At 42.2% G+C, this 9,574-nt stretch overlaps 1 pseudogene; it reads left to right on the top strand.

Moving 5' to 3' along the window:
* Nucleotides 1-6,582: 6,582 nt before the first annotated feature.
* LOC129036261 (CST complex subunit STN1-like) lies at nt 6,583-8,090 on the top strand (annotated as a pseudogene).
* The last annotated feature ends 1,484 nt before the right edge of the window (nt 8,091-9,574 follow it).

Genomic DNA, 9,574 nt, shown 5'->3' on the forward strand with positions numbered 1-9,574 from the left:
AAGAGAAACAAACAGCTGCCTGAAAGTTCCTTCTCTTTCTTTCTGCTCTGAAAAGCAGGGATGTAGCCCCCACCAGAAGAACTGGCAAGGGATTCCTTGAGCCTCAAAACAGAGTCTGGCTTCACTCATATAGTGACTAGCACATAGTAGGCACCCAAAAATATTGGTTGAGATAATAATAAAATGATGACCCTGACCTTTGAGAGTCAACCTTTGCTTGCTAAAGATATATGTATATGTAGGTGTGTATATGCATACATGTATTTATATGTACATATGTGTTTATGTATATACATGTATGTGTATGTACCTATATATTACACACACACACACGTCTGAGCTAGAGAGTAGGATACCTGTTTGTTTATTTTGGATAACAAAAGAATGAGACAATGAAGTATTTGGCAGTTACAGGAAAGAGATTGGGAATCAGGGTAACAGGAAACAGGAAGAACTGTAAGCCTGCACTGCAGTGGAAACTCCATGAGAGCAGCACTTTGTCGTGGACACTAAGTCCCCATTGCCTCACACGGTGCCTACGACAAAGCAGGTGCCCAGCAAGTGCTTGATGGCCAATGGGAAGGAAGGTAAGTGGATGAGGAAATTGTTATAAGAAATAGGAGCAACAGGAGAGCAGTTATAAGTTTTCTGTAAATGGTATCCATAGAGAGCAGAGAATATCTGTAGAAGTAAAACAACAGGACCACTCATGTGAACACGTAACAAGCCACCTATTCCAATGGCTTTATCCCTTCTTGGGCATGAGCCTCTCCTCAGCCAGGAGAAGAGTTCTGTGCTCTAAGGCAGTACATCAAAAACCATAGTGTCCAAATGTGAAAGAGCAGGTCCCTATCATCCTGTCTTATCTCACTGATGTCTCCTCTCCTAGGTCAAATGAAATCACTTTATGGATCTCAAAACACCAGTGAGCCCTCTCACCACCAGACCCCATACTGAAGTGCTCCTGAGATGAGAAGCCACCCATGGCTGCTGAGTGTCTGGCATCAAAAGGAGGGCTAATGATGCCCTCTAACGCAAAGTAGCTCCTGGTTCAGTAGCAGTCATTTAACAGATGCTGCTTCCCCTGTTGGTTTTGCCCCCAGCCCACTAGAAGTCTCGTGAACTGTTACTCAATGAGCCAAAACCCACTCCCTAGGTAAGGGAAGCAGAAAAGATAGATGTTGTTGCACCAGTTTCAGATCTCCAGCAAGTGGCGTACCACTGCTCAGATTGACGTATTTAATGAAGGACTTTTAAAGCAGTGTTTGCCAAACTGTCATCTCCAGGCTACCTGCACTGGCATCACCTGGATGGCAGCTAACAATTCAAATTCCCAGGCCCCACTACCAGAGATTTGTGTAAGAAAACGTCCCAGACAGGGCCAAGGAATCTACATTAACAAGCATCCTAAAAAATCACAAGCACACTAAAGTTTAAGAACCCTGATTCCAAAATAAATTTACTTCCTTCCTGTTCCCTGAGAGTTTCAAAACATCAGGTCTTTACTTACATTGGAAAGTAGGGCATTCCCTGAAAAGCACAGTCAAAATAAAGCACTGAATCAATATGTATTTTCTGAGTATCTGCTGTGTGACAGGCAATATAGTGTGGAGGGGAGGGAGGTCTTCTGGAATGAGGCTGTGGGAATTCGAACCCCCATTCTGCCACTTAGCAGTGTGAAAAATTTGGCAAATTAATTAACCTCTTTGCATCTTAGTTTTCTATCTGTAAAATGAAGATGATAACCACGGCACCTGTCTTATGGGGTTGTTAATAAGTTAAACACATGGAGTGTTCAGATCACAGCCTGGCCTAAGGTAGGTGCCTAACTAATACAATAACTAAGTATTTACTGTTATTATTGCTATGGGAACTGGGATTAAAAAACGTTATCCCTGCCCTCATGGCACTTAAAAGGAAAGGCAGGCGTGAGCCACAATCTGTAAAGAAGGAATTAACTAAATACGAGAGTGAGAGTGCTTGGAAGGAGAATGACCAGTTGTTATTAGATTGTGTGAAAACGTGGTTCTAACAAGGATCTGTCAGGACAGAGTGATCCAGGATGGCAGGAATCACTTGGCAAAACCCATAGAGTAGCAAGAACCTGGTGCAGGAGTCTCAAGATCAAGATTCTAGCCCCATCCCTGCCTCCAAACTAAACTATGGTATGCCAAGGCAGGTCCTTCTCCTCTCTGAACCTCAGTTGCCCCACATGAAAAATAAGAGGCTTAGCTGAGATGATCTTAGGTCCTTTCAGCTGTGATATAGCAGCAGGAGAGAGAACAGGTAAGCTTTGTCCCTGGTGCCCCAGAGCCCATGCTGTGAGGACCAGAGGGAAGGCAGAGGACAGGCAGGGGGAAGGAGACAGGAGTACCCAGGGTCAAAAACATCCTTCCTCTTGCCAAAGTTCTCTTGAGCCAAATATATATATATATTTAATTTTTTTCTCAGAAATTGTATTTTCTAAAATAATACCTGGCTTATTGTCTGAGTTTGTAGAAACAGAAGCACATGTTTTCATGTTGCCACATGTAATAGAAAATTCGTGGTGAAACAAAAGAAGGGAAAGGAGAGAGGAAGGGAAAGGAGGTCCAAAGACAGAAGAGAGAGAGAGAAAGGGTGGAGAAGAGCTGAAAAAGAGGGAAAGGACAAGAAAGGAGGTGAAAACTAGAAGACATATCAGCTAAAAGTTTGGGGAATGTCCTTAGAAAGCGGGATTTGCAATTCAATAGCTTGCCCACTCCTGCTCTGTCTCTTTCCCCCCTCCATCCACCTCTCAACTTAGACTCTATTCTAACTACATTACAGAACTTTTCAGTTGCTTCATCTCTCCTCATGTATTTCTCTGAGTAGCAATAATAGATGAATGACAAGAACTACCAAACTACTTCCAAGGTAAAGATTGGAAACTGCCTTTCTGTAACTGAGAAAAATTTTTAGATTAACCTGTCTGCCTATATGAACTCTTATTTTCCTGTTATAAACATTACCTGGAGCTGGAAAGAGAAAACAAAGAGTAGAAAGATGGAGTGCTAAAAGCCCGCTCATTTTGTAGATGGCGAGATGGAGGTGCAGAAAAGAGCTGCAACCTGTAAAGAATTACAGAGCGAGGAGGTGCCAGGGCTGACAGCGGCACACAAGTCACCCATCGCCTAGTCCTAATGAGACACATTCACAAGGACAAGAAAAAGCATTTTGCATTTCAACAGTTACATACATACTGCAATATGCGTTAGTGAAATTAGCATATCACATCCATGATTTGAGGGACATTATTGCTTAGGGCAAGGCTAAATTATGTATCTGTGTTTAAAATGTGAGTCAGTTTAAGGAACAATATTAGGTAAATAATGCAACCGTTGATACTTGTGTTACTGATGACTCCTGGCTAGATCTTAAATTACTGAGAGAGACTATGTTTCTAGTCGTTCAGTAAGAAAAAAAGAAATCCATCCAGCTGGCAAACCTCCTGAGCCTCCTCTGAAAAGTCAAACAGCTCACTTTGCGGCACCTCCTCCCCTCCCGGAATAAGCCAGGGAAATGAGAGTTGGGTATTCAAAGCAGTCAGACAAGCATAGTATCATATATACACTCGACATCCATCTCCTGTATGAAACCTCATTGTTCCTCTACAACAAAAAGTAAATATTTACCATGAGCCAGGTGAGGTAGTGAATGATCAGCCTCTGGGCCATCAATCACCATGAGCCATGCTCCAATTTTAATAACCCTCGTAAGGGAGGGCAGGCAAGAACGGCAAAGACTATCCGGGAGATAAGAGTTTGTCAGAGGAGTCAAATCGCTCAGAGTGGAAGAATTTAAGGTGAGTTGTTCAAGCGTGCAGACTGTGAAGGTCCCTAAAGATGGGTTTATAAAGTTGAGGCAGCAGGACAGAGTGGTTAGGAGCACAGCCTCTGCAGCTAGATTACCTGCTCCTCCACTTATCAGCTGAGGGAGCCTGGACATGACAATTTCCCAGGGGCCTTTACTACATCTATGCAGTGGGGACAATAAGAGGATCCACTTCATAGGGTTGCTGTGTGGACAAAGTGAGTTCCTGCAGGCAAAATGCTTATAACAGCAGGAGCCTAGGAGGTGCTCAGCAAATATCTCTAGGGTGTCAGGAGGTAGCAGCCTTTCTTGGCTGTAAGAAGATGGCCAGGAGGGTGGTACTCAATCTCTGTTAGCCATGGTGCACTCAGCAGTCCAGGAGTTCAATCGAGCTGATTTAGAATTTATGTAATTGTTCAAGCTCATGTGGCCAGTAAGTGGTAGAGCCAGGATTTGAACCTAAACAGTCTGTCTCCAGAGTTTATGGGCTCAATCATTATGCTATGCCACCTCTCTTCAGTGAAGAAGAGATCACAACACATTTGTTGTTGGTTTTTTTTTTAATTCTTTTTGCTGCTATTCACCCTTTCCTCTTTCAGATATAGGAATTGACTAATTCTCCAAGGGAAAGGTAAATTACTCAAGTGAAAATAAAAGCACTAAACAAAATTCAGAAAACTTAACGTTCTAGCCCCAAGTGGAATGGCTGGAGGAATTAGGAATGATTAAACCTGGAGTGGGATTTTTTGGGCAGAGGATGAGTCTTTGTGTACTGAGGACAGCTATGGTGAGAAAAACCTAGCCTGTTCTCCATGGCTGTAGAGACCCAACTGCACTGAATGAGAGGTTATCCAGAAGGAAATTCTGGTTCAGTGTTAAGACAGAACATTCCAGAAGATATCACATAGTGGCTTCAGTGAACTGAATGCTTGTGTCTTTCTAAAATTCATATGTTGAAATCCTAACTCCCAATGTGATGATACTAGGAAGTGGAGCCTTTGGAAGGTAATTAGGTTGTCAAGGTGGAGCCCTCATTAATGAGATTAGTGAACTTATAAAAGGGACCCCAGAGAGTTCCCTAGCTCTCTTTCCACCATGTGAAGATACAAGAAGGCAGTCATCTGCAACCTGGAAGATATTCCTCACTAGAATCTGACCATGATGGCACCATGATTTCCGACATCCAGCCTCCAGAACTGTGAGAAACACATTTCTGCTGTCTATAAGCCAAGTGGTTTATGGCATTTGTTATAGCAGCCCAAATAGACTAAAGGCAATGGCTGAGAACTTAAATTCAAGTCAGACAAATTCTAGTTTCACCACTTACTATTTGTGTGACCATAGGCAATTATGTAGTCTCTCTGAGCCTCCAGTTCTTCATCTCAAAATAAAGAGAAGGGCTTAGTTGTATGCGTCTCCTAAGACCAATATTATCTTAATAAATAGAGCCAATGAAATAGAGCCAGTAAAAAAGGTTAGCACAGCACTTGGCTTATAATAATCACACAATGCATGTTGACTATAATACTGGTGTAGATTACGAGCACATGGAAACATTTCTCTGAGTAAAGAGAACTCTTTCTTCATATTTTATTCCTCTCTAGATGCTTCTTATGTTTAAAATATTTTTGGAAGATCATTTATCCATCCTTCCATTCATTTAGTGAATAGACGTTTCCTGAGCACCAACTAGTTGTAATGCTCTGAGGGCAGAGCATGAGAATATTGAAACAGTCTGCTTATATTCCAATGAAGGAGGCAGGCATGAAGAAATAATTACCCAATTCATCATTTAACTATAATTATAATATATGCTGTGAAGGATAATTCTAGAGCCACCACCAGAACATTTAACAAAGGGACTGATCTAGCTTTGGCAGGGACATCATGGGGCCCTCCAAGGAAGTAAGTTTTGAGCCAGGTCACCTCAATGCGATGCTGTGATTTGTAGCCAAAGTTCTGTGTGAACCCACAGAAGGCAGTTATTAGGAAGTCTTAGATGACCCAGGAAAGTGTCACAGATGCTTGCACTTGAGCTAGGTCATGAAGGATAAGGAATATTTCCCTAGGAAGAAAAAGGAAAGAAGAATGTTTGTTGTACAGGAGTTTGTAAAGACTTGGAGGAAATCTCAGAACAGGGACTCAGATAATATTAATTTTGTTTTGAGCAGACATTATTAGCAAAAATTAAATTAAAACCTATTCTTTAAAGATTTTCACTGCAGTGTTATTTATCAAGGAAAATTGGAAATAACTATAAAAATAATTGTCTAACAGTTGTGGAAATTTAAACTAAATTAAGCCCAACAGGACTTTCTACATAATACTATAAATATATTAAATATATTCTTCAAAAGCCTGTGATAACAAGGGAAATCTTATTTAAAATACCAAGGGAAAATAGAGAGACATAAAATTGCAGTTATCATGTGAGCACAACCATATTATTTCAACCTATGAATATTATTCTGAGAAACAGAAAAGGAAGTAAATATAGAAAAATTATATCAGATTATTTTAAAGTATAGAAAGTTTTTTTCAATTTGTATTTTAAAAATTTTAATTTTTTTTTTTGAGAAAGGGTCTCGCTGTGTTGCCCAGGCAGACCCACCCACTGTACTTCAACACATGCATGGCCAGGAAGGTGCCCATTCCTCCCTGGACCCCACCCGTTTAAAGCAGTTTCAAGATCCTTGACACAGTGATGCAGAACCTTTCAGGATTTGCTGGAAACCACAGCCCAGCCTCTTGATGCAAACTGAATTCAGCCAGTGTGAAGAGAAGACCCTTTCCCTTGTGTGGGGTCTGAATCCCGTGTTCCTAGCCTTTGCAAAGCTCTACATTAAGTCTATATCCTAGACTTGAAGGAGTCCTGACGGGTGCCAGGTGTATTTTTGTGCGACGGGAACCAATAAAACAGGTGTATCTTGGGAACTGCCATTGGAGTGAGAGAAAGAGAGGTTTTCTACAGTTGTAGATGATAGCACTTGTATTAGGCTGTTCTGGCATTGCTATAAATAAATAACTGAGGCTGGGTAATTTATAAAGAAAAGAGATTTAATTGGCTCATGGTTCTGCAGGTTTTATAGGAAGCATGGTGCTGGCATCTGCTTGGCTACTACAGAACCCTCAGAAAGCTTACAGTTGGTGGAAGGTGAATGGGGAGCAGGCATATCACAGGATGAAGGCAGGAGCAAGGGAGAGAGAGTGGCTGGGGAAGGGTCACACTTTTAAATGACCAGATCTTGCAAGAACTCACTATCATGAAGACAGCACCAAGCCATGAGGGATCTGCACCCATAATACAAACACCTCCTACCAGGCCTTACCTGCATTGGGGATTACAATTCAACATGATATTTGGGCAGGGACACATATCTAAACTATATCAGCACTGGAGTTATAAACTGCATCTGCTAGAAAATATTGAGCAATATCAAGTTTTTATCTGCTGCTCCAAATGCAGCAAGAGAACTGAGCTTTACCTCAATACTCAAGAAGCTGCAAGACACCATTGAGTAGAGAACAAAAATTGAAACTGGGGACATGTTCTGAATCAGAGGCTATGTCTACACGTGCAGAGATGAGTGAGAAATTTATGCCACTGCTTATTATAAAGTGGACCATCCAGTGTGGAACATTCAAATTGCAAGGGTGTTTGGGCTGCCCGTTAATCTACAGGAAAGTTTAGACCAAGCCTTTCCATTGCCCAGACTTAGAGAAAGAAGAAGCACTAAGCAATCCAGGTGTCCTGGCCTTCACTAGTCTCATGTGTTTGCTGAGTGAAAAAGCCAAAGAATTCCCCATGAAGAACAGGGTGCAGACCTTTGACCAGCAGGAGTTGGAAATGGTGGAGCCTTTGCTGTCCCTTGCTAACCAGCCTGTTACTGACAGCGCCTGCTCGGACCAAGGAAATTTTAAGAAGGATATCACTTTCAAGGCAATTTATAGCATATTTTAAAATGCTATGCAACAGCTGCAGGAAAAAGGACTCGTTTTCCAGAAAGATGGTGGTTTTGATAACCTATGCTGTGTAACCAGAAAAGACAAAGACCTGCATAGGAAAATCCACTGGATAATTCAGGAAGACTGCCAGAAACCAAATCACCTGAAGAAGGGCTGCCACTTCCTGCACATCTTGGCCTGCACTCACCCTGAGCATCTGCCCAGTTCTAGGTAGGGCTATGTTGCAGCAAGTTCTGGAGCTCCTGGAGGACCAGAGTGACCTCATCAGCACAATGGAGCACCACTACTCCTGACCAATGGCCTTCTACTCCTGGCTTTCTGAACAGAGACCTGAGCACATGCATACCAGCCAAGGAGGAGAAAGACAAGGTAGGATTCAACCTCAGGCTCTGATTTTAAACATCATGTGGGGCTTATATGCCTGGAAGCAGTTACCTCCTTATAAACTATAAAATATGGCAAAACACCACCACCACCACCACCACCACCAAAACTCCTGGGCTCAAGCCGTTGTCCTGACTCAGCCTCTGGAGTCTCTGGGACTACAGGTGTGTGCCACAACATCCAGCTTACGTGCTCAGTTTTCTGTAAGAAGAATGTATTATTGATTTTGTGGATAGTGGAAATAAATAACTTTTCCTTTCTTTTTATGGGGAAGCTCTCCTGATCAACTTTACCTAACAGGAACATCTACCAATATCATTTCCTCTGCTGAGGTGAAGCTTGACAGGCATCAATTATTCACTCTTTAACATTTAAAGATTTGTTTAGAATGAAAAAAAAAAAACTTTGGCTGGGCACAGTGGCTCTCGCCTGTAATCCTAGCACTTTGGGAGGCCGAGGCAGGTGGATCACCAGAGGTCAGGAGTTCAAGACCAGCCTGGCCAACTTGGCGAAACCCCATCTCTACTAAAAATACAAAAAAATTAGCCGGGCATGGTGGCGGGCACCTGTAATCCCAGCTACTCAGGAGGCTGAGGTAGGAGAACTGCTAGAATCCTGGGGCAGAGGTTGCAGTGAGCTGAGATCGCACCATTGCACTCCAGCCTGGGCGACAGAGTAAGACTCTATCTCCAAAAAAAAAAAAAAAAATTCTTTGAGGGATCATCAGTTAAACTGCCCAATACTGAAATGAGATTAGCTGTACAAGGCTGACCTGACACTAAAGAAGTAGAACACAGAGCAGGCAAGTTTTGACAGAAGAGAAAGAAAGTTCAGTTTGGAGAACAGGGGAGACAAAGAATATATAAAATGATCCAGGATAATAAAGCTCCAGGAAAGAAAGAAGACATCACAGAAAAAAAAAAAGAGATAAATAAAAAGAAATAGAAAATTATAGGCAATAAAATTCCCTAGTTTGACAACCTTGGATCAGGTTCCCCACTCTACATAAATTCTCCAGCCCTCTAAGCAGGTTTGCCCATTCGTGGGTTGGTCTGCCTGTCTGTCTCTGTGTCTTCATCTTTGTGTGTAAGTGTGTGTGTGGGTGTGTGCATGTGCCCCTTCTTTGTTTTCTCATATATTGCAGATAATGACTTAATTTTCTTGGCTAACAACTGATTTATAGGCAGAAGTGTTTGGGTGTCTTTGTAATCACAAACTGCTCTGCCAGTCCAGGATAAGGCCAAGCAGGGTACAGTGGTGCCAGTTATCAGGCAAGGCAGAAGGTCAGGCGATTGCTCACCATTCATTCAATTGAACAGTCTAGAACCTGGAGGTCATCTTCCTCTCCTTTTACCCCCTCATGGCTCACATCCTATCATTTCAAAGTCCTGCC

Source organism: Pongo pygmaeus, chromosome 4 (assembly GCF_028885625.2).
Source record: "Pongo pygmaeus isolate AG05252 chromosome 4, NHGRI_mPonPyg2-v2.0_pri, whole genome shotgun sequence".
Lineage (NCBI taxonomy): Eukaryota > Metazoa > Chordata > Mammalia > Primates > Hominidae > Pongo > Pongo pygmaeus.